Here is a 27,249-nt window from a genome sequence, read left to right on the forward strand (position 1 = left end):
GAACGTAATGCACAGGATAAGATCTTGACATTGTTAGTGCTGCCTTGTTGGCGTGAAAGTGAATTGTGGTAGTACTCCACTTGTGGGTATAATCAGAGCTGAAATTGCGCCGGAACCCGACTCCGGTACTTCTTAGTTTCTAAGATAAATCATAATTGTAGGCGGAGCGCACGGGAACTCTAAATATAAAGGCTCCGGCACTTCTTTTATGTAACTGAATAACAATTTTAGTAGAAATTTGATCTCGAAAATTTTCTTTTTTACAATAATATTCTATTAAAAATCGCTTATTTAATTTTAGTTTTATCTCTTTACTTTTTATTTTAATTATTTAATTACCTTAGTATTTAATTAAATAATTTTTATTTAATTAAATAATAATTGATAAATTTTAATTAAGTAATCATAAATTAATCTGATAATTTTTAATTATTATAATTATTTTAATATATTTATTTATTTACTTTTGTTCCTCTCTGTTGACGGTTTTCCGCAGGGCTCCGGCGCTCCGGACAAAAGCTGGTACATCACACACATATATATAATAAAACATAGACGCAGAATATAAATAAATGAAAATTATGTCATTAGATAAAATACAAAAATACGTCCAGAATAATAGTAGAAACACAAAGTTCTCGAGATCAAGTACAGAACTCGTGACCTACTAGAGAAGTGCTCCTCTTCCTGCTGCGCTGTTAAGTCCGCATCAAGATCTCACTGACATGATAGTATGATAAATGCTGAATCAATACGGTTTAGAATAAACTGATTCTAGAGTAGAATGAAAAATATACAGATATATACAAAATGACTTGTGGGCATTATGGTGAGTAGTTGTCACTCTTTTGACGGTATTTTCGATTGTAGAATCATACTCGATAATTCGTGTCATTGTCGAGTATTTCTTCATTTTGAAGAAGTTGGGGCCTGTAGGGATTCAGAAATACATTAGAATATATTCAGAGTTTGGACTATTTGTTTCGTGTGTATCTGGGAATTTCTCATGTATCAATAATAGTTAACTATAGTGTGGAAGATTTTATTTTGGAAAACTTAAATTTTTTGTGAAAAGTTTTCTCCCACAGTTGAGGCAGTAACTCCATGTAAAGATACTGATAACAGTTTGGAGCAGTTACTCCACGTACTTGCTGTCGTCATGCCTGGAATCAAAATATCGTGCTGTTTTATATCTCATTTGAAAGTTTTAACTCATAAAGTGAGTAGTTCAGATATTGCTTTGCACTGCTGTATTTCGTATTTTTGTCCTTGAAATCATAATTTAGATTAGCGGTTCTCAACCTTTTGACTAACGTGTACCATCTAAACAAAAACTAAAAACTTTAGTACCACTAGTACATTTTGCAATGATTATTTTTCAATTTCTGAATAGAAATATTAAAAAAAATAATTTGCCATTTGTACAACTTATTGGCTATTTATATTAAATTTGAATAAAAAATATTAGATTAAAAAGTGATTACCATTTTTACTCTCAAAATTCAAGTTATAATAATTTAATTCTAAAATTCACTGTGAAATTTGGGCCTGTTTTAAAAAAAGAGAGTTCAATTTCTTTATTTTTGTTATTTCACTTAGTTTTAACCATAAATTAGGATCCGCTTTTAATTTTGTTCCGTATTTATTTTTCAAATATAACATGGAAGAAAATCCTCGTTCACATAAATAGGCTGTGCAAAAAGGCAATAAAAATTTAATAGCTTTATTTGAAATGCTTATAAATTATTTTTTTCGGTTCAGCCAAAAGTTAAAATGTGTGCTATTTTTGAAATCTTCAGATCATAGGAAATGTTTATCAAATGTTCTTTTTCTTCACGAGATTTTGTAATTTAGTAGATAAAAATACTTACCTATTTTTCTCTTGCATACCACCGGTTGAGAATCGCTCCTCTAGATTATTTTTGTAATCTTAGGTTATGAAACTTTCAAAATTGTACTTAGATTGTATTCAGTAGTTAACAACAACAAAATTATCAAAGTACTTCATTTTTATTGCAGATCATAAACACTTTAGCTGTCTCATGAGATATTTTTCATGAGACTCAGTTGAAAGACCGAAATTTCTTTTTATTTTTTGCATATTTTATGATATTTGTACCTAATAGTTTCTTGTAGTACCCAGATAATAATGCTTTACTCTATTATTAAAAAATATTACAATTTAAGTTAGTGTATAATAGTTATGATGTAATAATAGTTAGTATATGATGTTTTACTGAAAATTTGCTTTAGACATTCGGCCAGATTTTGACTATAGTTCAAGGAAACACCCTGAAAAAATACGTGTTCATTTCAAAATATCAGAAATTTTTTTATATGGATTGTTCAAGAAAGATATATTGGGTCTGTCCTAAATTCGTGCGCATTTTTTGGAACATTTTAATCAACGTGCGCAAAAATTTAACGTGCGCAAAAAACACAATGTAACATTTTAATCACTTATACATTTTCCTCCATTATCTACAGTGTCTCGCCATCTTACAGGCAGCTTTTTTATGCCATTGCTGTAGAAAGACAGCCATTGCTGTTTTGATACAAAATTGAAATTTCATTGTGTACATCCTGTTTAGAATTTAATTTTTTCCCCGTAAAAAATTTTGTAAGGCACGAAATAAGTGAAAATCACTTGGGGCAATATCTGGGGAGTAAGCAGGATGTGGCAAAAGCTCCCAATTAAATTCACTCTTTTTTTGCAGCGTTGTTCGAGCCGTATGCGGACTAGCGTTATCACGATGAAACAACACTTTCTTGATATTCACCCATCGTGGGCGTTTTTTGATCCATTCTGAATTTAGACAGCAAAGTCGTTCACTATAAACTTCTGAATGAATCGTTTGATTTGGTTCTAAGAGTTCAAAAAGTCCTGAACGAGGTTCATCACTAATGCTGCTTTTTCCAACTTTAAATTTTTTAAACCATTTCTGGACAGCCCTTACACTAATAGCATGTTCACCATGCACACTATTAATTTTTATCGCTGCAAACCTGGCAGATTCACCACACGAAAATAAAAAATGTAGCACGGCACGTTTGTACTGATTATCTATATTCATCAACTAGGGGTACTAAAATGCGTTGGATATTTACGAAAGTTGGTGATGAACTGAATAATATGTTAATGAAACGATGACAAGTTTCAAAAGGTTGAAAATTGTATTGTTTTAGTAAATGCGTCATAGTGAATTCCACGCACATTCTTAATGCGCACGAACTTATGCATATGTGAAAGAGAACTATGCAGGGTCAGAAGGCATCCGCTATTACAACCGCTGTTTGTTGTATTAGTTTTAACTTGTCTTCATTCATTTTGTATTCTATTAAAATAACTAGAAAGATTTCGAAAATATATTTTAATGCAATTACAAATTAACTGATAATACGCAAAAATCTATAGCTTTCTACATATATTTTTCTGTAAAGAAATAATGGATTCGAGTCAAGAAAAACCTTTTATTCACCACGTTCAATGTGACATTTCCTTCATCTTTGTGCATTCTGTCCATGACAAAGTGCGTACACACTTTTACCCGTCAGTTCGTCTGTTGTGTAATCCAACAGTTCTGACACTCTGGGAAGAAGTAATGGAAAATTAGAATAAAACTTTGGCAACAGTAATTACTGAAATTTATTTTCAAGTTCCGCTTTATCTGGGTCACAGCTTGCCACTCGAAGTTCGAACGCGAGACGCGTCACGATTATATCGGTCCCCAATCTTACTTCGTTGATAGAAGGTAAAGGTGATGCAATGGTCATGGTCACCATTTCCGTCACATTTGCTGATCTCTGTTTCCTGCCGTTAGAGAAGCTGTACTAAGTCTTCAAATGAGACAGTATTAGTACAACCTACAAAAAATAAAAATTTGCTTCATAATATTTCATGTAAAAGAAAACTAAGCATTGATTAACCAAGATTCACACAATCTATATAATTTCAGTTTAAGCATGTCAGAATTTATTTGCTGGGTGTTTCTCTTACTTTGACTAAACATTTAAAAAAAAATTGTTTTTATCTCGTTTTCTATCTAAGTGGATAAAATATATGATAAATAAGGTAAATTTAGCATTTAGGATTTTTTTGACAAATGGTTTTGAAGCCAAAGGCTGGGGACATGTATGTCCCAGCAAAAAACCCACAGGAAAAAAGCCCACAGGAAAAATGCTCACAGATATAAATGCTCCCAGGAAAAAAGCCCACACAGAAATATGGCCACGTAGAAAAAAGCTCACATGGAAAAATGCTCACTTAGAAATATGCTCACACGGATATATGCTCACATGGAAATAAGCCCACTGATAAATAAAATACGTAGAAATATCCTTACATTAATCAATCTTGAAAATCGTACAAAAACTTGAATTGTTTAAAGAAAAATTATTTGATGATTTGAAAAAATTATTGGACAAATGCTCACATAAACCTTTTCAGAGGCGGTATATAAAAGAATGAAAACTATAGTAAACTTTTGCATGTATTATAATATTTTATACTACTGCCCCTGTACGACATTTTTATTCCTTTAACCGCCAACAATTAATTTTTTTTTTTTTTTTACTCTATTTTTGCATAGTTTTGATATGTATCTATAGAAATTGGTGTTTGAATGTAGTTATTTAAGTTTGGAGCCCAAAAAGTTCTAGAAGACCACAGTTTTCAATCGAAGCGTGGATTCATTATGATGCAGCCTTCGGAAAATCTCCTAAAACCAAAAATTGTTACGAAAGCTTTCATAAGGTACTAAATTCATTATTTAATTGTATCCATCCCAGTATGTGGTTTTTATTTGACGGACTCATAAAAGATTTAGTCTTTTGATAGATTTTAGATTTTATTATTAGCTTTTGTGAATACACGGCGTAATGAAGTAAAAAAAAAAAAAAAAAAAAAAAAACGGGGGGGGGGGGGGAATATGAAAATTTACATTTGCTAATCGCGAACCATGTAAAAAAATATGATGAAATCGATGATAAAATTAAATATTGACATATTTTAGCTAATATTCAGCACGTTTATGTATTCATAACTTTTGAAATATATATTTGTGATTTATATATAATAAGGTACTTTCGTAATTTAAATAAAATAATTATTTATGTTTGCTTACTCTTCTAAATAAGACAAACATTGTCGAAACGAGTCTGTCGGTTGATACAGAATTCCTCCTAAAGAGCGAAATTGTGCAACTTCAGAACTTAACTACTATTTAACTTATTTAAACTTAATTACTACTTCACCTATGATTTTTCAAGTTACTTTTATCATTACTTTTCCTGTGGTTCAATGGCAAAGATTAATGTTAAGAAAAATATTCTTTTTTTTTTTCCTTTTTACGCAATGTTTAGAACGCAGTGTTATCTTATTTTGATGATGTTTATGTTAGCAATGCTAATTTAATGTGTAACTTATATTTACTAATATTTTTTTAACAATTAAAATTGTAATAATTTTTCACTTATATTCTGTTTAATTTTTCTACTTTTCCTAATTCAAAACGGCCCATTTCTTAATCTTATATAGCAACTGATAATCTTATATAGCAACAGATAATCTTATATACACATAAGTTATACAGATTTTGATATATATATATATATATATACCATAGATATTTTGGTAATTTAAATATTTTTTCTATGAGCAATTCCCGTAGATATTCAAATCGATTACTTATTGATTAATCTAACGATATTTCTACGTATTTTATTTATCAGTGGGCTTATTTCCGTGTAAGCATACATCTATGTAAGCTTTTTTTCCTTGTGAGCATATTTCTAAGTGAGCATTTTTCCCTGTGAGCTTTTTTTCTATGTGGGCACATTTCTGTGTGAGCTTTTTTCCTGTGAGCATTTATACCTGTGAGAATGATTCTGTGAGCATTTTTCCGGTTACCGTCACAGCCGTAGTTAATGTCCCACACGTAGCGTTCAACTTACTGTAAGCACACCTATTATTCTGGAAAACATTATTATATGAACAGCTCATATTTGTTCTTTTCGCTACGCTCATTTGTGCGGCGTCGTCTCGATTTTCCATCTATTGGAAGAGGATCCCCAACAGTGAGAAGATTCTAAGTACTTTTTATGTCAGCAGTCATTTTTAAACTTTCAGTGGGACATACATGTTCCGTTAGTTGTCAAAGGGTTAATATTAACTTGGTTGGAAATGGGCGTGCAAACAATTATTCCATACAAAAGTATGTGATAGATGGTATAAGAAAAATATTTTATTTCTAAAGAATCATATTTTATTTATTTCAAGAATGCAAATGTTTATGAATACTTTCACTCTGTTAATTACAAATCTCGAGAGATTCATGTAACTTCCATGTATTATAAATTACACAGTTACGGATATCACTAAAGATTAAATTAAAATTATTAATAAGTATACCACATTGCATTTAAATCAGCAAATTAGGTAAGTCGCACACACGCATTAAAGATCTTATAGGGCGTCGAATGGCAGGCCTTTCGAAAACTGGCAGTTTGCCAAGTTATGTCGATGACAAACATTGTCGAAACGAGTCTGTCGGTTGATACAGAATTCCTCTTAAAGTGCGAAATTGTGCAACTTCAGAACTTAACTACTATTTAACTTATTTAAACTTAACTACTACTTCATCTATGATTTTTCAACTTATACTTTTATTATTACTTTTCTTGTGGTTGAATGGCAACGATTATTATTATTGTTAAGAAAAATATTTTTTTTTTCTCCTTTTCACGCATTATTTAGAACGCAGTGTTGTTCTCAGCTTATTTTGATGATGTTTATGTTAGTAATGCTAATTTAAGGCTGCATTTTAACTTAATAAAATAGCTGTTATTCTTTAAAATTATCGTATTCGTTCATCTGGAGAACTTGTAGTTCATTTGAGTGATTTTAAAGGCGTCCGTAACTTTTCGTTTGCAGTTGTTTTTTACATCTGATAACAACAACAAAAGGCGATCAACTCTGCTGCAGCCCCAAAGCGGGATGATGAGATTCTTATTTATGTTTATGCTTGCATTTGTTTATTTATTTTTTTAATTTTTGGATAAATTAATGGAAAAATGCAATTAATGTTTTCCCACCAAATCTGAGACAGCATAGTAGGTATAGGTTAGTTTCACTTCCAGTCTACTTTGCTGCTTCATTTTCATTTGCAAGCTAGTTATATCTAATTCCGTTTAAAACGTCTGATCCGCAAAGATATATTAGCACAGATGGAAGCAGTGCACATACAACTAAACTTATTCTACGACTGTCATCATCTTGAAATGAAGAATAAGCCAAATGGCCTTCGTCTTTTGTACAACATTTTGATACCCATGACCATACCGCTCATCGTTCCTTGGTCTGTATTGTCTAATAATGAAACTGGTGCAAGTTTTATACCATTTCATTCCTCAATTCTTCGGCGCGTATTCGAAAGGTCCGTGGTTCGAGCCCCGGCGAGGGCACTGCTCATTTTTCATCTCTCCTACTTTCAAAAATTACCTATTGTCTCTACGTTGACGTCCAAACTAAAAAAGGTGGTGGATGAAGATTCTCCGCCACCAGGATCTGTCGATGGGGGTCCCTTAATCTCCAGTCGCCCTTTAAAAGGGGGAAGTATATAGGTTACAGGTTACGGAGGGCACGGTCACTGTCCCTTTATCATAATGGTTAATCGGTATAAGCACCGTTCCCACCAATATCTAGAGCCGAAAGATGAGATCACACGGGCACCCTGCACCCGGAACCGAAGCCCAGAACCCGGACCATCCAGAAGGCAGTCCAACAGACCAAAAGCGCCCTCCAGACAAACTCAACCAAAGTCCGGGCATTTATTAAAGAAAAATAATACAAGGGCTTAAAATTGTACAGCAATAGCACAATGAATATGACTTGAGAATAAATACATGATTAAATATAAGCAAATAAAAGAAATTAAAAATAATAGAAGTAAAAAAAAATATAAAATCTAAACTTACAAAGAGAATACATTACATTTACAATATAATATTCAATACAATATATGATATTCAAACATGTCACAGTATTAAGTATCCAAGGTACAATATATAATAAAATGGCAAATGAAGAAATTAAAATAAGTAATGCCTACATATTGAACGAACCGAGAAGACTTAAAAACATAAAATAGTAAAATGGCAACGTTGTAGCCATATAACAAAATTAGGTCTATCAGTAATAAAACAAGCATTGCTGGAGCGGATCAAAGGTGCAATAAGAAGAGAATGATACAAAACAATATAAGAACTCAAGATATACGTAATCAGCAACACCAACAATTAATAAATATGAAAGACAAAAATATAAAGTACATGGAACAAAAATATATTATATATATAGTGCAATTACAATAAATATACATCATATAGGGAAAAAAAAAAAAATTTAAAATGTTGTCCCAGTACTTATAATATTTCGTATGTTAAGTATAGTAAAAATTTATAGATATACCTAATCATCAAAGTTTAATGAATATATGAAAAATTAAAATCAGTACATGTAGCAAAAATATTTATAGTAGATTACAATACAAGGTGAAAAACCGAATACAAGAGTGAAAAACTAAATTATGAATCTCCAATACTATGAATAAATCCTAGTAAAAATACCTGTAAAGTCGGCTTCCCGCAATATATGGCAATATGCGGCAGAACAATTTTACAGTCAATTAAGAAGTTCCAAAAAGACAGATACCAGTAGTAGTAATTAATGCATTAGAAAAGGAAAAGAGTTACGATACACGGGAAAAAAACAGAAAAACAATAAATTGAGAATTACAGACAAACAAAGAACTAAGAAAATTTAGTTATAATAATTTAATCTAAGAGTGCCAAGGAACAATTTTATATAGTTATTAAATTAGTCACTTATCGATAACAACATTTTCTAGGGGTCAAAATTAACATTAGCTCTATGGAGTTATGCAAAAAAGAACCAGGAAAAAGTTAAAAGTATATAATAACAATAATGTACATCTTCCATGCACAATCGCATTTCTATGCCTTCGTGGCGTAATGGCCAGCGCACTCGGCGCGTATGAGAGGTCCGTGGTTCGAGTCCCGGCGAGGGCACTGCTCATTTTTCACTTCTTTCCTACTTCAAATTAACCTAGTGTCTCTACGTCTATTCGGCATATATAATCTTTCAGGTTATGCACCAGGAACTCCACCCCATCCTCAGTCTATCAATTTTCAGGTCGCACGGCTTGATTAAGTTTTCCTCAGTTTCTGTATGTCCCCCCCCTGCTTTGTTATTTCGAGAGCTACGATTCAGGAAACTTCCATAGTTTCTGGTTCAGAAATCTGGTTCATGGAAATATGCGTCATCTCTTTTAAAAGAAATCACATAGCGATGTCTTTATATTCAGTGGGAACATTGTAAACATAAAACTGTTGGAAAAAATAAAAGCAATCGAGGGAAAACAGAGCCAGAACTTCGAAACACAGCATGCAAATGTGGTTTGTTAAGTTAAGTAAATGATTAAACTTGCAGCATCATTCAGAATTGTGGAGCGATACAGTGCGCGTCTGAAGTTTACAGCTGGTAGAATGTTAAAGGGCAGGTGTGATGAGGGACGAGCATTTACAATCTCTGCTATGCTGACGGCTTGGATAGAGATTGTAATAAATTTGTAATGTGGCATTGCAATGAAAGATGCCTTTGAGACGTACTCGACGACGTACAAACATTTGTCAGACTTTGAGAAGGGTCGCATCATAGGGCTAAAAGAGGCAGGTTGGCTGAATAAACGGATCTGAATATTGGTCAAAGTGATGTGGTCGTTGCTATGTTATGCTATCAGTGATTAAATGCCATTTGGAAACTCGCAGGGATTCTGGGATATCCTGGGATACGATTAGCAGGAGACTATAGGACGCTGGGGTTAACACTTTGAGGCGCGGCGCCGGTCCCTGGGGACTGGTGGTGAACTTTCCGTGTGGCCGGCGTCGGTCCCTAGGGACCGGAACTGGAATTTTCGTTTGGCTGGCGTCGGCCCGCGGGAACGACAGTATTAAAGTTAAAAAATAAATAGAGTCTTAATGAAATGTGATAAAATTTAGTGTTAATGAAATGTATTGAAACATTCTAAACAAAAATACGGCTTAGCTCGCTGCCGGCTGAACGGAAAGGACAAAAAATTCGGCACCGCGCTCAACGTGTTACGATCTTGACGTCTATTAAGATGCTTACCATTGACAGTCCACCATAAGCAGTATCGTCTTACATAGTGCCGCTGTCGCTGAAGCTGGACAATGTCCGATCGGAGAAAGTGATATTCAGTGATGAATCCCACTTTTTGTCAATGATTGATGACTGCTGTGTATGTGTCCGAAGACGGAGAGGTGAGCGATCGAATGTACCATTTATAACCGATCAGAACATAGGGTGTGATAGTCTGAGAAGCGATCAGATAAGACAGTCGTTCACCATTAGTCATGCTGCGAGGTATTCTGACTGCTCAAAGATATGTTGATTAAATTTTGCAGTCGATCGTACTGCCTGTGCTAGCCGATGGTCCAGGTTCTGTTTTTCGATAGGACAATGCTCGGCCACATACAGCATGACTTTCCAACAATGTCTTCAACATGTCCTTCACTGGCCTGACAGCTCTCGCTTATCAAACATGTTGGCCAACTAAATTCAGCCATGTAGAAATACTGAATAAAATTATAGATTTGTGTGAATTACAAACAAAAGGACATTCTTATTTATATTATTATGTGCGCACCGATGATAGCTTGTTGAAATTAATTTTTTCAAAAGCAATTTACTGGAACTTCAGCTTTTCCTGCTGATTTAGCGGAATAAAATTTAAATAATAAAATAATATTACAAAAGGTAAATCCATTATTATCATTGAGATTGCAAGCCACTTTTATGACTGCTAATATTACAAGCTCGCAGAGTGATCTGAACAAAACTCTAAATTATATTGAAGAACTAATGCTTTCTCCAGTTTTATATAGTTTTCCTCTGCCCGCCGAAAAATTTCCAGTACCTTCGATTTCTTGAAATTGCTGGAAGGTTTAGACAGTTAAGAGTTCAGTTACAGTTACACAAAAATCGGACCAAAATGTCGCTAAGCTTTAAGACAATATCCCACCTTCGCGCTATTTCGCCAGTTTGGAAAGACAGCCGAACGACGATGTTTCGCCCTCTGAGGCCTTTTATGCTACATTTTACAGGAGGTACTACAATTTACGCATAGGTTCATTAAAATTATTTACCATATGTACAAAATTCATAGCATTTCCCCTTCCGAAAGACTGCATATCCCGGGCAGTGAGACTCCCGGACAGGTAGCCATAATTACAACTAAGGAAAATCAATAACTGAACACCAACGCAATACTAAAATAATAATTTCAATAAATAACGTACAACAAATCAAACACCAAGTCAATAAATAAATGCATACATTTACAAATTTATTTACCCGAAGGACCATGATCTATTTACATTATATACACTATGGCCATAGTAAGGGACTAGCCTCTCGTAACGAACGATTTATATTTAGAATCTGATGACATATGGATCCGAACTACGTCGCAGTTTAGCTTAGTTCTTTCCAAACATCGGCACAGAAATTAGAAGCTCCAAGCCCTTCCTAATTTATTGCCTCACCAGTCATGTCCCATATCCAGATTATTTTCTGAAAAGGAATCTCTCCAATAGCAAAAATGGCGTGTGTGGAGTCAAAGGAGATGCAGACCATTATCTATGCTTCTGCCGTCTCACACATTCGGAAACCCACCAATCTAGATTCTAACTTTAAGGGGGCTCATACACCTTAAACCCCACATGATCTTCGAATATGTGACTGTTGCAAGAATTGGAATATTTGATTTATTTTAAAAACAATTACTTCCAACTTTTTACAGCTGACTACGTAATATAACTGCTTTGGGAACTATAACCAGAAAGTTTGTGTTGCCACAAATATTTTTGTAATTTAATCCGCTTTGTGACAAAAGTTTTCTCCATGTTTTCACCTCGTGTGCATGATATTTTAAAAATGGCTAATGGTACGTACATACTTGAAATTGGATGGAATTCTTTATATGGACACTATTTTCTAACGGAACCAAAAATCTGATGAATATTTTAATATTAAAAAATTTTATGGACGAAAACATTACAATTTTTTTAATAAAATATATTTTATAAACTCAACTCCAAATAAAATAAAAATTTAACATGATATTCTTAGAATTTTTGGTTCATGGTAATTTCCAAATGTTATAAAAGCTACATATTAAATATGGAATTAAAATATGCAACAGAATGTTTTAAACTGTGCGCGCAAGGTGGAAACATGGCGAAAGATTTTGTCACAAAGCGTATTAAATTATAAAAATATTTGTGGCAATACAAACTTTCTCATTACTATTTCAGAGAGCAGCTATATTATGTAGTCAGCTGTACAAAGTTGGAAGTAATTGCTTTTAAAATAAATAAGTTATCCCAATTCTTGCAACAGTTAAATAATCGAAGATCTTGTGGGTTTTAAGGTGTAAGAGTCCCCTTAAAAGACTGGAAATTTTCTCTTTTTACATCCCTATGGGACCAGGTACTGCGTTTGACGGTGAAATTTCTGCGATTCGCACAGCTCTGTCCCAGCTACCATGCCACTTGGAAAAATTCACAAGAGTTGTTATACTCAGTGATTCCCGAGCTGCTCTGTTGGTTATCGTTTCAGATGAAAATTCCATATCACAGGATATATTGGATTGTCGACATCATCTACAAGCCCTGCTTCGCTTGAGAAAATTATAGTCCTGCAGTGGGTTCCTACCCACTGTGGGATTCCAGGTAACAAGAAAGCCGACTTCTCGGCAAAAAAGGGTGCTTTAATCATGCAGAATATTTCTCGTCCTTTGCCTTTCCATGCTATTAGGGACCTTATTAAAAGATCTATCAATGTACGTGCTCAGGAAGATCTCTATAATCGTGTTTCTCATAAGTCTTGGAAGAATGTTATCCCGAATTTGTGTAATGGCCCAAGGGGTAGAGCCGTCGCTGAATTCCGCCTTGCCACCGGAAATGACTGCGTATAATATCATCTTCACAGATTCAAAATTGTTCCTTCTCCGATACGCACTCTGTGCAGCTTTGGAGAGATGATGGATGCCGCACATCTATCTCATTGTCCTACTCTGCGCAAGACATTTTTCGCCGAGCGTTACTGGGAGGCAAGAGATATGTTAGATTAATGGACTCTGTTACAGCTGTTTTTTTTTCCATTGTGCTGCTGTATTGTATGTTCTTGGTATTTTTTTCCTGTTACTATTCATAATCTGCCATTGGAAAAAAAAAAGTTTAGAAGACTGGCGATAGCTCAACACAACCTATATTTAAAAATCATGAAGGTACGCAAAAAAGCTCGGTGCTTTAGGACTGGACCTATGCCGAGTCACAAGTTAAGTCCGAAAACGATAAAGCCGAAACGCAAGAGCAATGTCTAGGTCACTCAATAATTGACTCCGCGATACATTAATAATTTCCATATTGCTCCAAAATACCTAACTTACTGAGCTGAGACCATGAGCTTTATTTATAAACTTTGAAAGATTTGAGCTCAGATCTAATTAATTACCTGTAACAAACGTCACATAACAAGAATCAGACTCCCAATATATTAGCAAAATCAAATCGCGTATGTTTTTATATACTTACATAAAAATGTAAAATTTCCAGTACAACGATCTTCAAAATATCAGCTCTACTATATTTACGTAATCGAATATTTTAATGAGTATTCTAAACAGTTTGTGTAACTTTGTATGTAATTTTATGTTATTATCTTCTTATGTTTAAATTAACAATTCCGATGTATAACTTCAGTATTACTTAGAAATAGCATATACTTAGTTCACGTATTTCATACTCTAGCTGGTTAGTGTATTGGGGCAATACGTGTTTGATTCGGTAGTGAAGTTGTTGGTGCTCCCATGCACTTTTACTTGTTTACCTGTTCAGGATTGTGTAAGGATCGTCCGAGGGTGACTGTAGTTTAGGAGAAACTCCTTTCCTTCGAATTGGATTCCATAACCACACTTTGTCATTTTTGTTAAATTGATGTCCTGTAGCTCTCGTGTCGAACTGGGCCTTCATCTTCTCCGTCACTTTCTGTCGAGCAAAATTGAGCATCATTTGAAACCGTGTCTGGAGAATGGCACCTCAGGCGATCCGAAGGGCAATCAAACAATAAATCACAAAGCTGACGAAGGTGACGACCGAAGAGCGTCTGAGATCGGGATAGCACTACGGTGGGCCAGTAGAAGCAGAGTTAACGTGTGGTCCCAGTACTGTTGATTTCTGGAAACAATTAGCGAGTGGTTGCTAAAGGTAGTTCGGTCAAACCTCTCTACCATGGCTGTGCGTGTAAAGGAGTCGTTTGGGTTTTGTCTATGCGGAGTAAAGGTCTTTTATTACAGTTGAGATAAAATTTCTTCCTTCAGAGTTCGTACATCAAGGAGCAAAAACGGAATTGGTCGCTCGTTCCCTTGTAATCTGGATAATTCATTGGTTGGATAAGACTTGTTATGGTGGACGGCAGAAACGCAACACAGACGTTTTCCATGTTTCTTAGCCCATTCTTTTATATATTAGTAGCCGGCTTATTTTCTTCTTATCCCATTTCATATTTTTTGATCTCACAGGCCTAAATTTCGGATTTAAATTTAGATCTTCGAAAGTACCTTTATTTTAATATTGGCAGTTATGAGGGATTTTATAGTACTTGATTTAAATCACCATGTTTGCCAATTGATCAATCTCAAAACATTAAATTTTCAGTCGTATTTATAGGAACGGACAGAGAAATCTTTATTTAATATGTGGTATGGTGACTTCGGACAGAATATGGGATCTTCAAACAGTTTAGTGAATTGCTTTGGAATTCCACGCCAGTCTTCAGAATGTGCACTATTTAGATCCTCACAGACATCGGTCTCGGTGCAGTTTTGTTATCCAATGCATGCTTAGTAGGACTGAAGTGTGTTGAATAGACTGTTCAGTCCACTGGAGAGATATCTTCTGTTTCCGAAAATTCTGAGAACAGCGTTATTAGTCATTACCAAAACGTCTGGTCCAATAGAATTCCTAAAAAGCCTTACATATGATTCCAAGACGTCGTTCATATATTTGATGTATGAAAGAAATATGTTTGATGATTCCACTGCAAACCATACAACGGATTCCCTGGATTTGTATGAACAAGGTAAGGCAAGTTGCTTGTTCCTGGTTCTTTCCAGTTGCCTAGAGCTGCAATTCAGGTTTTTACCTGGAATCGTTAATAAACAGTGCAAGCTCTCATTCCTCTTGCGTGTACTGAGTATGATGAGGGTACCATGTTACAGGGGTAGCTATAGAAGATGGAGGGAGTGAGACGCAAACTATCGGTTTTTCAAGCATAACGTCAAACTTCATGCAGCGATAGAACAGTTGATTGGAATTTTCGGTGTCACCAAATCTTTTTCAATCGCTTCGTGTTAACACCATACATCTTTGATGACGCTGTCTATTAATTGAATGATTGCGGTTTGAAGTTACTGAAATGTATATTGAGATCTTGAGCCACCTCTATGTGGGTACGAATGAAGTGCGAGTTTTGTCTTTTATTTGACAGCTTAGGATAAATAATAATTCTCAAAATCTAAATTAAACATGGTTATACATTCAGATTTCAGTATTAGTGCTTTGCGGAACATGTTAGCTGCGTACTTTTGAGCGTTAAAGGACGGAGGGGAAGAAGGTCCGGTTTTCACATAATCTAAATATTCGTTTATAACTTTAACTACTATTAACAATTTTTTTTTTCAGATTGCTAAAGAGTGGAAGAAAAAAAAAAAACTCACTTTATATGCAGAGCTCTTGAAGCGGGAACCTTGTTTGGATAGGGTAGATTTCATCCGTATAGAAGAGGATATGTTCGTTCTTTTATAGGATGGGAACTGGAAAAAAAATAAAAAGAAGAATCATACATGTCACTTAGGGGAAGTACGAATGATAAAGATAGTGTATTAGAAGTCGTTTAAGCTGAAATACCTAAGAGAAACAGTTTCTTCCGCGGCCCCAGAGACAGGTCGGCAAGATACTTCGCTTCTACCTAAAGATCTCAAGTTCTATCCACGGTAAGTACGTGATATTGAATTATAACTGTTGGATGTAAAATAAATAAGTAATATAAACGAATGAGGGCGGGGGCTGTAATAACGAAATTTGTTGTAAGTTACAGGTTCGACGAAAGGGAAAGGGGCCCCTAAACAGAAGAAAATGTCCGGGTGGCACAAGAAATAGCCCCGAAAAGGAAGAAGGAGATTAATTTAGGAGGAAAACGGTGCCACCCAGAAAGGGGCTTTTGCAAAAAATTTATTACATCTCCAGAGATACGGGTCGTAAATTTTAGATTTTATTTTGAAGTTTATTTCTAACACAAATGTTGTTGCAGTTACCCGGTTTGTACAAGTAAAAATAAATTTGTTTTACGGTTTTATGAGTCTTTATTGTTTATGTTCAAATATTCATCACGATGTTTTTTCCGGTTTAAAAATCAGTTCATCAAGATAATTTTTGGCGTTAAAATCACTTCATCTCGCCGTTTAAAAGTCAGTTCATCAATATATTTTTTTGCCGTTTAAAAATCAGTTCATCAATATATTTTTTGCCGTTTAAACCTCAGTTCCTCTCGGCGTTTAAAAGTCAGTTCATCAAGATATTTTTTTTTTTTTTCGTTTAAAAATTAGTTCATCTCGGCGTTTAAAATTCAGTTCATCAAGATATTTTTTTGCCGTTTAAAAATCAGTTCATCAATATATTTTTTTGCCGTTTAAAATTCAGTTCATCTCGGCGTTTAAAAGTCAGTTCATCAAGATATTTTTTTGCCGTTTAAAAATCAGTTCATCTCGGCGTTTAAAAGTCAGTTCATCAAGATATTTTTTTGCCGTTTAAAAATCAATTCATCTCGGCGTTTAAAAGTCATTTCATCAATATATTTTTTTGCCGTTTAAAAATCAGTTCATCAAGATATTTTTTCGCCGTTTAAAAATCAGTTCATCAAGATATTTTTTTTTTTTTTGGCGTTTAAAAATCAGTTCATCTCGGCGTTTAAAAGTCAGTTCATTAATATATTTTTTTGCCGTTTAAAAATCAGTTCATCTCGGCGTTTAAAAGTCAGTTCATCAAGATATTTTTTTGCCGTTTAAAAATCAGTTCATCTCAGCGTTTAAAAGTCAGTTCATCAATATATTTTTTTGCCGTTTAAAAATCAGTTCATCAAGATATTTTTTGCCGTTTAAAAGTCAGTTCATCAATATATTTTTTGCCGTTTAAAAATCAGTTCATTAAGATATTTTTTTCCGTTTAAAAATCAGTTCATCTCGGCCTTTAAAAATAAGTTCATCAAGATATTTTTGTAGCGTTTAAAAATCAGATCATCAGTTAAATTTATCGTAGTTAAAAAATTTTAGTCTCTAACCTCTTCATTTTTGTAGAATATATTAACCTGCTTTATTTATGAAAGTAATTATAAATTAATTTTATGAACTCGAAATATTTACGTTTTCCCTATAATTCAATTCATTCTTCACAAAATCCAGCTCTTTTGTATATTATTTACCCTCTGGCCTATAACGGCCTATCACGAGTCTGACTCGTGATAAAGAAGTTGTGCCATAAGCAAAAGCTACGAGTCTGACTCGTGGTGAGGAATTTGTGTATAAAATGCCAAGCAGAGCAAGCAATTGGAGTTATTCTACATCGAATATTTTTCATTTGATTGGAACGTATTTTGCTTTTTTCAGTTGTTTCTGACGAAACTGGATGAACTGTTACTTCCTCGTAAGCTCCGTTACGTTCACACGTTTCAGGTATAATTTCGCATAAAGAATTAAAAAACTCTTATACCCATCATGCCAAACTCTCATTACCATCATGCAATTATTTTTCTCAAATTATCAATTGATTATGATTACACCCTAGACTTCTTAAAATGATAATTTCTATCTAAACATTTTTTATTATTTCACAATTCCTTTCGTTACACGAAAATATATATGTCATGAAAGGGTTAATCTTTGGATTATGGTAACTTAGAGATTTTTTGGCGAAAATCTGGCGACCAACCCTGCTACAGCAACCTGCTAGTTTTGTTCTGGACGCCATTTTGTTTTCACGAAGTAAAGGCAATTTTTTTTTTCCCCCCTACTCAACATTTTTTTCCAACAATCTGCTAGCCGAATTACGCTTATGCTAGAACTTTTATGGAACAAAAGTGCTTAATCATGACGAAGATTAGGTGCGAAATTGGGAGAAAGTGCAGAATCGCCCACTGCTTGCCGCGTTTTTAAGAATTGCACATACACGGTATCATCCATGTACACGTCGACCTATTTTCACTTAAAAAAAAATATCCCAGAATTGCACAAAAATGGCATTGCGCACACTCTTGAATTTATCCATGTACACTGCTAAAGTCCTAGCTAGTAACCTTTATCGCCTTACCAAAATGTCGCCAAACTACCTGTTACCATATTCCAAAGATTAGCCCATGAAAGTATACATTTTGCTCCAGTTCGGATATACGGCTGAATAGTTGAAAGGCACGGCGCGGGACCGACTTTCTTGTTTACTATAGCTCGCGCAATTGGCAGATATCGTGTAGGCCAAGGGGTTAAGGAAATTTAATGATTAAAACAAATTACCTTTGAGGTCTTCCATTTATTACGAAACATTTATTAAGAGCATCCGCTGTCTGTTATCTGATAATTACTGACGTTCGTGCAAATCATGATATTCAGAAATATATCTCCAATGAACTTTATCTTATCAGCTTTGTTTTTTATGAACGTTACGTTACCTCTATACCGAACTTCCATTGGATAAAAATAAGATTTAAAGAACTCTGCGGATTTCTATGAATGAAACTTTTTTATGAATTTTTTCAGAATTTCTACACTTTTTAACTAAAGTAAAGCATTCTTACTCTTTAAAAATCATCTAAATTTTGAATTTTAGGAGGCATATCTCCCCCCTCCCAAAATTAAATTACCCGATTATACATTCCAAACAAAAGCTAAACTGAGCAGATACAACATCTGCTTTTTGGAGAACCAAAATACACAGTAAACACAGTTTGCGACACCAAAGAACTTGAATGGGATCTCTCATTCCATTCAAGGTGCTTGGATAAGCTATTCACACAGATCTCTGTTCAAAACTGATGAAAGCTCAAATTGTGCCGGAGCCCACAGGAGGTCAGCTCCGGTACTTCTTAGTTTTGGGGATAAATTCTAATTTTAGCCGGAGTGTACCGCAGCCCTAAATAAGAAGGCTTCACTTCTTTTATATAACTGAACAACAATTTCAGTAGAAATGGGATCTCGAAAAAATTTTTTAGCAATAAACTTATATTAAAAATGGATCATTAAATTTTAATATACCTCTTTGCGTTTTATTTAATTACTTTAATCCTTAATTATTCATTTAATAAACAATGTTAAATTAACTATGAATTCAATAATAATTATCAATTAAATAATTATTAATAAACATTCATTGCTAACATCCATTCTACAATTACATAATTATTAATTAACTATTCAGTTTTTAAATTGTTAATGATTTTAATAGTCATTTTATTCCTTTATTTACTCTTGGTTTCTCTTTCCTGCCGGTCTTCTATAGGGCTCCGGTACTTCTACTTTTAGAAATTAAGCCCTGAATCTGATGTTATGACGGAAATTTTCGCTATTTAAGAAAAGAGGAGCTTGGGAAGAATAAAATTTTCTACATTCATAAAATACATAAGGCATTTCCAAGCAATAAAAATAAATAAATATATAAAAAAAAAAAAAAATACAACCATCAACCCAAATACATCCTTAATTCTAAATTAAGGATGAAATGTAACCTTATGTACATCTCTTCTTAGACCAGTAGGATTTCCTGAACCAGTTTCATGAAGAAATAATAAATGTAAAACAACAAATACAAAATTACAAACTGAAAAATTAAATGAAAGGAAAAAAAAAAAAAAATTCGAGTCAAAGTAGAATTCTCCATTGCAAATCCATGTCAATCTCGCTCTACTAATATTATTCCAACATAAGGCACAGCAGACGCAAGTTATTCATCTTTTAGGAAATGAACATTTTGTATCGTTATCAGTTTGTTTTAGTTCGGTATTTAAAATGCTTATTAAGTCCTTTCTTGTGAGTGGGGGGGAGGGAAATTTTGCATTCCTTAGGTCTTTCGCAGAATTTTCGAACGTTATTTACAATTTAACAAATATTCTAGAAACAGCTAATCCACTGAATATATCTTTCCATGCCTAAATAATTTTTTTAATGCCAGTTAAAATTAAATACGAAATGACAAGCCTAATCTGGATATCAAGTACCAGTTCAGGCATCATATTTGAAAGCCCAACACAGCAAGCCCACACCAATTCGGTTTGTTCTCCAATAAAAGCTCTGTACCTGCAATCAATGAAGTTCTACAGCAGATGAAAAAATAAAGTGCAGAATCAGGACTCGGCTTTGATGTGCCTACACATCCAAAAAAACCTTCGATTCGTGCTGCTGGCCGGAGGTTCTAGGAACATTAAAAAATATAAACGGTCCAAAAAAACAATTATGAAATTTTCAAGATTACTTCACTAACAAACGCAGTGTAATTATAACTAACAACCACGGTATGACTGAAAATGCCAGAGTCTGTCCACAGGCCTCATGCCTAAGTGCAGATTTTTAGAATCTGGAATTTGACTAAATCACTAATCACAAATGGCCTTAACACTCTGAATGCATAGCTTTCATGGACGATGTGGCAAAGAAATGTAAGTAACACAGTAGAAAATTGCAATTCTCTACGAAAACAGTAAAATTTAATAATTTCTGAAGAAAAATCCCACGCCCTAATTATCCACAGACCCTCGTAAAACGTAGCAAAACTTCCACGATTCGAAATCGAAGGAGGCAGAATGAAAATAGTTAACTCCCTAAAATACTTAACCATTTCCCCAAGCACGCTACCTTTTAAAGTTGGAGTTTTGATTAAAAGATTTGATTTGATTAAACTTTTAAAGTTCAAACCGGACATGAAATTCAATGAATTTATGAAGGTACTACGTACCGATGTTAAATGTGAATTTGCAGGCGAGGTGCAGGAGGACTTTCTAAAAATCTTCCCCGACACTGAGGACGATCACCGGGTAATTACCAAATTCCTGGATGAAAAGAAAATTGATCACTACATAATACTGTCCAAATTAGACAAACCACTCAAAGTGGTATTAAGAGTTATGCCAATAGACTGCTCATCGAAAGATATCCATGAAGAGCTCACGAGGATGGGCTACAAAGTTAGAAAAGTCGCTCAAATGCACCGAATTCGGACAAGAGTCCCCATGCCCTTGTTTCAAATTCACATCGAAAAAACTCCGGAAGTTGAAAAAATATATGATATAACTAAGTTTCTAAACTTTTATGTTAGTTTTAAACCTTATCGAGTAAATGGGAGTGTTGTGCAGTGTCATAACTGCCAGCACTTCCATCACTCATCAGACAACTGCAAACTAAAACCTAGATGTGTTAAGTGCGCTGGCACCCATAAAACTGAAGAATGTGTCAGCAAATTCATAGAAAATGTTAAATGTTGTAACTGCGGGCAGACTGGACATCCTGCGAATTATCGCGGATGCCCCAAATTCCAAGCTCCCCAAGGTGCCAGATTAAATAGCAAAAAAATCATGACTACCAATAATAGCAACCAGCCTGTTAAGGACAGTTTTGTAAAAGCTGGAGTTTCCTATGCAAATGTAGCTAAAACGTAGCTAGTGGGAAAACCCCCCAGATTCCTGAGGAATCAGTTAATAGTGAAAAGAGTGAAAGAATTGTAAAAAATGAGAAAAAATAAATAAACCATGTAACCGTAACGATGTTGGCCTATCTGGCCTATTTGAGGTATCCAAATTTATAAAAGATATTGTTAATATGTTCAATGGCATATCCTTTGTTAATGTATTGCGTAAAATATCAAACAAAATGCCTGACCTACAGGCAACCCGAAACACTGTAGATAAATTGTTTATTTTATTTGAATTGTTTAAAGAAATCTTTGGATCTGCCACTAATGTAAATAATGTATAATGTGAATAATGTTTTGAATATAATTACATAGAACGCAAATGGATTATCTCATAGAATTCACGAGCTAAGAGATTTTATAAATGAGTACACTCCTACAAGAACACAAACTTGGCCCAGCCACACCTATTTATGTGCAAAACTACATAGTGCATCGTTCAAACAGATCTCCGTCAATTTCCCGCCCAAGAGGGGGTGGAACTGCACTCCTGATTAAACGCTGCATCCCACATATTCCTGTCACAATACCGCAGCTTTCGGTCCCACTGGATATTTCCGTGCTGGACGAATTGTCATCGGATCACAATCCGGTTAAGATGATTCTGGACATTAGTAGGTATACCACAACAGACACAAGAGCCTTTAGGATCGACTGACATATATTTGCCAAAGCTCTCAACAACATACACTATACACTCCCTACGATACAGACTGGGGATGACATTGATAGTTTTATTCAGGAGCTTACCCAAAAAATCAACACCGCACATGACGGAGCCAAAATTGAAATTCTAAAAAGGAAGCAGACAAGGAGCAGAGATTTGGAAGCACTAATCAAGCAAAGAAATGCAGCACGTAGACGTTTCCAACACACAAGGTGCAGAGAGGATAAACAACAGTTCAATCGCCTATCTAATGCAGTCAAGTCTCTTACACGCGAACAAGCACAACAAAGCTGGACCAGCTACCTTAACTCACTTTTCCACAGATGACAACTCACTGTGAAAAGCTGTCTCTGGGTATACTAAATGCTACAATAAAATTCCGCCCCTTAAAGGCCCCACGAGGATTCACTACACTGAAACTGAGAAAGCAGAATTGTTAGCACAGCAACTGGAATCTCAGTTTTGCACGAACAACATACATGATACATCAACAGAACATATTGTTTACACATTTCACAACAACATCACAACAGATACAAACATAAACAACATCCCTCCAGTCATGCCCTCGGAGAATGTTGACTATGCCAATAAACTCAAGAAGAAGAAGAGCCCTGGCCTGGATGGCATTACTAACTCCATGCTTAAGAAACTTCCATTGAAGATCCTTTTCGTACTAGCGAAGCTTTCACTAAGATTATGCAGCTACAATATTTTCCACAGGCATGGAAAACTGCGAAAATCATACCCATCCTCAAGCCAGGAAAGTCATCATCAGACCCCGAGGTTTATCGACCGATCAGTCTACTCTCCTCCATGAGCAAGCTCTATGAATCAACACTCCTTCACAGAATCAACGACCATCTGGAGCGTAACAGCATCCTCATCCCAAGTCAATTCGGCTTCCGGAAAGGCTTGAGAACAACCAACCAACTGTACAGGGTGGTGGAGCTCATCTCTGAAGGTCTACACAAGAAGAGAGTCACTGGAGGTCTGTTTATTGACATAGCCAAGGCCTTTGATCGAGTCTGGCTGGAGGCACTTGTTTACAAAATACACAATCTGGGCTTCCCAGATTACATCACAAACATCACCAACTCCTACCTAACAGGTAGAAACTTTGTCGTTCACGTCTCTGGAACAAATTCTACTGTACACCCTATAAGGACGGGGGTCCCTCAGGGGACCCTTTTAGGGCTCACTTACTTTAATATTTACGTGAACGACATCCCTACAACACAGAACACAACACTGACTATGTATGCCGATGACACAGCAATCCTCACACAAAGTGCATTTGCTGGTTCAGCTATCCAACATTTACAAAATTACATACAAGCACTGGAGACTTGGCTCCTGCAGTGGAAAATTAAAGTTAACATCGACAAGACCCAAGCTATCCTGTTTACAAGAAAAGAAAAATTTAAAAAGAATCTCACCATGTATGGCAATTCTATCCCCTGGGCCAAGCAAGTCCCTTATCTTGGGGTGACCCTCAATAAAACTCTGTCATGGAACCCACACATCACAAATATTATCAATAAGTTTCGAACCCGTAAAGCTCAACTCTTCCCCTTAATTGCTCGAAACAATGCTTTGTCAATAGATAACAAGTTACTCATTTATAAATCCATATTGCGTCCATTACTATGCTATGCATGTCCTGTATGGGCGTACTCATGCAATAGGTATCGAGGTAAACTGCAAATAGCACAAAACTGTATTCTCAGGCAAATTGCTAACGCACCTTGGTATGTGCGCAACAATAAAATACATGAAGAACTGGGCGTACGCCCTCTTAAGTCTGTATACTATCAAATAGCCAAGAGATTTCACTGCAGGCAGTTAGCAATCCAAAACCCTACCATTAAGATACCTGAGTACGACCCATACAATCTGGAAAACGAACACAGACCATTGGCCATTCTAAATGAGTGGATTATGTAGCATAGCATAGTAATGCATTTCTGCTTCATGAATTTATATATCTATGTAGCACCTTCTTTCTTACTACTGTTGTAATCACTCATACTATATTTTGTATCATCATCTATTTATGTTTATCTGTAAATTTTCGATATCAGATTAAATTATGAGTGAAATGAACTTGTTGACAAAAGTTGGATGAGCGCAGACAGGTGTCAAATATGTCAGAAATTAATGGCCAAATGATGAATTTGGAACGCACATGGTAAAAGACCAAGATTAGTTCAGCGAATGTCGGAAAGCTGTCAGAATGTAACTGATTACAGCAAAAATATGAGGAAGTTATTCTACCAACTACTTTGAATTGAAAAACACATGCGAAATTCTAGTAAAAAATAACATAAACCAAACATTAAATAAAATAGCTTATATTTGTGTTTCATACAAGTATGGGGAAAACCAAGACCATCATTAATACAGACAGCACAAGGATTGAATTTCGATGAATTTACCCAACTCTTCAGTCACTTTAGCCAATGGTGGCTGAATCCAGAATTTCAGCCACCCGGCTTAAAACTCATTGGATAATAGATTATGGGAAAGCACATGGGTGCCGTCTCTCTCAGAAGGTACGCTTTTACGGAAAACATTCTATGGGAAACTGGCTCGCATTAACATTGCACAATGCGAAACACATAAAATTCCTAATCTGCCAACCCGTTCACTATGAACAAGATTCGGGGTAAATTTCTGATAAGATCCTTGCACTTATACCAAACGAACTTGGTACTTACGTATTATTCCGTCGACCGTTGGTGAAAATTTTGGCAACTGTCGCCAATCGCCAGTCATTACTGTGGAATTCTCAAAGAAGTGGTCATCCACACTTGGGCTAAATCGCGCTATTTCGCCGTGCGATGCATTAATCCACAAGTACCACGGACATTTCCAGTACGAAATAAAGGGAAAACAACTATTTCATTTCCAAAAAAATCCTGTTGTTATTATTATAACACTGTTTAATACTAAAATACAAACGCAGTAGAGGAAATATATATTGTACATAAATGAAAGATCACACTTACCAAGGGCTGGTCTCACTTTGTGCACTGCTTTAGTCATAACATCTTGACTTTCAGGTTTTCACCACTCGATAGCTTTCTGTCCTTCCAGTCCATTACAGTTACTGAAAAAGATAGCCTGGGTTAGTTCAGGAGGTAGGATTATAACTTAGAATATACAAAAAACCCAAAAAATCTACAAAAAAATTAAAAAATTTAAAAAAAAAAAAAAAAAAAAAAAGATGAAATCATAAAAGTTAATGTCATCTCAACTATTCGAAATGTCTAAACTATTCTACAAGGGGTAGGGCCTTCGGCCCAGGTACCCTGGTGTACCGAAGCACCGTTCCACTGGGTTGGTTAGTAGGTCCATGTAGATAATCATGTGACATAGTAAACCCCTCCTCCCTCTTCGGCTCTACCAACCCTCTAAAAGTATGGCTCTGAACCTCGCCTTCATGTCAATAGCGAATGTTTGCGCCCCGCTTTAAAATGTTACAGAGTCACAATTTTTGTATACATAAACGTCTTTGCACTTTCGTGCTACAATGTGCATTCAGAAGTTACGGAACATGATTGCATAATGCTCCAACTCCAACTTGCTTTATTTGCCGCGATTAACCTGCGAAATTGCAGGTTGTGTTCCGGCTATCGAACTTTGGTGCTTCTAGGAGCGCTGCAGGTAAGGAAATGCCGAACGTAGTTCTCGTGGAGACAGGATAGCAGATGCAGGGGGTGTGACCAATGTCACGTGATGAGCGATAAGACATCTGGTTGGCGATGAGGTATCCAGGCATAGTAGCGCTGTAAATCTGAAGTTTTACAATAGTTATACATAAAATAGTACTAAATCAGTTCATAAAAGGTGTGTGTTGCAGTCATAAATGCAGAAAATAAAATACGATTCCAAAAAGTAAAATAGTATATACAGGAAAAATATAAGTAATATCTTGTGGGCGTGGCTGTGTGTGTCACATGATCATCCGGCTAAGATTTCTAAACATCATTATTTACAAGTCAAATAAGTTTTTCAGAGTACTACATACTTAAAAACACAAGGATCATTAAACATAAGTACTTGATTAGGTATAATAGTAGTGGATAAGTAAAGCTGTCATTAGTAAAAATTGTGTATAATCAAGTGCAGTGATTAGATATAATATTCAAAGCAAACTGTACAAGGCTATTTGTGCATACATTATATGTAATTACTTACCACTAATATTTATCACTACTTTCTGATTATAATGTATGCACAAATAGCCTTGTACAGTTTGCTTTGAATATCAGAAAGTAGTGATAAATATTAGTGATAAGTAATTACATATAGTAAAGTATCGTGTGCAAACAATTGTAGAGAGTAATTACAAAATTACATATAGTACAGTACCGTGTTTACGAGAATTCAGCTCAGTTAGATGGAAGACACCGAAGGCAGAGGTTTGTCTAACAGCTGGGCTTAATTTTTCTATTTTATTTTTCATTTGTCCAAATACTGTTAAAAAATACTTGTATTTGTGCAAACTCAGTTTTACTGCTTAAATTTTTATCAAGGTTTAACACCAGTCCTACTCTCCTCCCCTTTGTTGGCTCGACCAATCAAAATCGTCTGGCTCTGAAAACCCTCCTCTACCAAAAATGCCTGCCGATAGCGCTCATGCTACACTTTCTCTCCTCCTTCTGCTACTTCCCACAATGAAATCTATATTT

General features: G+C 35.1%; 1 long non-coding RNA gene across 1 annotated transcript in view; it reads right to left on the bottom strand.

Annotated features, from left to right (window-relative positions):
* Positions 1-3,356: 3,356 nt before the first annotated feature.
* Positions 3,357-27,249, bottom strand: part of LOC146997017 (uncharacterized) — a 62,005-nt gene continuing 38,112 nt past the window's right edge. The window contains exons 2-4 of the long non-coding RNA XR_015040983.1: positions 25,564-25,664; positions 15,879-15,974; positions 3,357-3,864 (exon numbers count right to left, since the gene is read on the bottom strand). This is a non-coding gene — a long non-coding RNA (uncharacterized LOC146997017). The remainder of the gene's footprint in view (positions 3,865-15,878; positions 15,975-25,563; positions 25,665-27,249) is intronic.

The sequence above is a fragment of the Stegodyphus dumicola genome, chromosome 5, assembly GCF_044657685.1.
Source record: "Stegodyphus dumicola isolate Sdum_Otavi_A_Nest chromosome 5, ASM4465768v1".
Taxonomy (NCBI): domain Eukaryota; kingdom Metazoa; phylum Arthropoda; class Arachnida; order Araneae; family Eresidae; genus Stegodyphus; species Stegodyphus dumicola.